The following is a 2,209-nucleotide window of genomic DNA, read 5'->3' on the forward strand; positions in this document are numbered from 1 at the left end:
TAACAACAAAATAATTACAGATGTTGGCAAGGTCAATGATGAAGAATTTTCAGTGAATACAAGAAATGATAAAGAATTAAAATGATTTTGCCTGCAAGTGTGGGAGTAGACTATATTTAGAGCAATTGGTTTCAGATCACAGACATTGGATTCAAGTCCCACTTCCCCAATTCTGAACTAGCGCTTTGCCTTTTGTAAATTTCTGGTGACTCTGCTTCCTCACTTTTGACATAAAAATATAATTATAGCGGCCTTCGAGTGACAGCGACACAAGATGACAGCCACCACAGGCTCGGGAGTAAAAGTTTCTCGAAAATTTCTGATTGTTGGAAGAGCTGGAAGAAGGCCAGAAAGGAGTAGGCGACGGCACAGTTAGCTGGGGTCTAGAGGACGAAGAAGACATGACACTTACAAGATGGACAGGGATGATAATTGGGCCTCCAAGAACAATTTATGAAAACCAAATATACAGCCTTAAAATAGAATGTGGGCCTAAATACCCAGAAGCACCCCCATCTGTAAGATTTGTAACAAAAGTCAACATGAGCGGCGAGAGTAGTTCAAATGGCGTGGTGGACCCAAGGGCCACAGCAGTGCTGGTAAAGTGGCAGAATTCCCACAGCATCAAAGTCATCCTGCAGGAGCTTCGACGCTTGATGATGTCAAAAGAGAACATGAAGCTGCCACAGCCGCCAGAAGGACAGTGTTACAGCAATTATTCACCAAGGCCCAGGCCTCCCCTCCCCAATCCAACCTGAGTCTTCATTTTCCACAGTAGTGAATTTTCTAGATTCACCTTGTAGACCTCAGAGTCCTAGAGAGGAAGCTCCACTGAGATTTCATCCTGAGACACTGTTCTGATACTAATTTCTGCCCATTTGACATACCTGAGCTGTGCTGTATAATATCTTCTGTCAAGTGTAGCCGCTGGCTGCCTAGTTGAACTTCTGGGATCAAGAAGGTGTGTTTCCTTTGGGAGCGGTGGGCACAGCTAACGCAACTGTGAACAGACACGTCACACAATCACCTCCTGCTGACACATGGGCTGGGTCTGCCTTTGCCGGGCCCTCTCTCCTGCCACAGCTGTGTGGTGGCCCTTAGATTAGATGGGAAGGCTTCAGGTAGCAGCCGTGGGACTACTGCTAGGCTTGGGGTGCTTTGGCAGTACCCCTGCTTCCTTAATCTTAAGTGATACCCTGTCCAAGCCATCGTCTCCTCCATTCCTCCACTCCCGCCCTTGGCCAAGGCTTGGATTGTAACCCTCTCCTCCCTCTGAAATCGGCCGTGGGTGAGGAATTCAGGGCTTCCCGTATCCCCACCTTTATCAAGGGGTGCTGCTTTCCCCCTCCTCAATTCCCTTGTTGCCCATCACCACCCAACACTTGCTGTGGCCAGAAGCCATCGGATGAAGTTGGAAGAGCCTGGCCTCCCTCACTTAGCTCTGGACCACACATTCACTTGCCACCAGCCTGGGAAGGGGTGCTGGGTCCTCAGCCCTGCTGCCACCATCAGCCTATGCACTTTGAGCTCAGGTCTTGAGGTGAACAGAGCAGTCACGAGGCAACCAACCTGCCAGCGCTCAGGGTCCTTGGTGATTGCGCCTAGAGAAAGACCATGCGGAGAATCCTAAGTGCACGGGGTTCTGCGTCGGTTCCTTTTCTCATAATTGCTTTGCTTTTACAAACTGAAGAGGTTGGGACAGGGCTCCCTGGCCACCCATCCGGTCTGACGTGGAGCCTGGCAGCTGGAACAGAAGCCCAGACCCTGTGGACTCAGGTTTCAGTGTTGCTGCTCTTCAGACACTCGGCAGAGACCTAGAGGAGCTCCGTGTCACGAGTTTTCAGTGGGCCTGGCCTCCTGGCTCGATGCCATGTTCCCCACTCTGTTCAGGACCACTAAATGTTGAAATATGGATGCATACCGAAATAAAGGCAATTTGATTTGTTGCAAGGGTAATATACTTTAAAGATGGGTTATTAAGATAAAATATTAAAATATACATACTGGCGTGAGAAGATGGTACATGAGCTAAGAGTACCAGCTACATCTCCAGAGAACCAAAGTTTAATTCCAAACATGCACAAGGCAGCTAACAGCTGTCTATAACTCCAGTTCCAGGGCCTCTCACACCAACTTCTATCTTTTAATAAATAACAAATAATGGTAGTTTGTATTCAGTAGTGTGAATAAATGCTTTAATAACAAGTCT

The 2,209-nt window shown here is 48.0% G+C and overlaps 1 pseudogene; it reads left to right on the forward strand.

Annotated features, from left to right (window-relative positions):
- Nucleotides 1-274: 274 nt before the first annotated feature.
- LOC101996529 lies at nucleotides 275-772 on the forward strand (annotated as a pseudogene).
- Nucleotides 773-2,209: the final 1,437 nt, after the last annotated feature.

Source organism: Microtus ochrogaster, linkage group LG1, assembly GCF_000317375.1.
Source record: "Microtus ochrogaster isolate Prairie Vole_2 linkage group LG1, MicOch1.0, whole genome shotgun sequence".
Classification (NCBI taxonomy): domain Eukaryota; kingdom Metazoa; phylum Chordata; class Mammalia; order Rodentia; family Cricetidae; genus Microtus; species Microtus ochrogaster.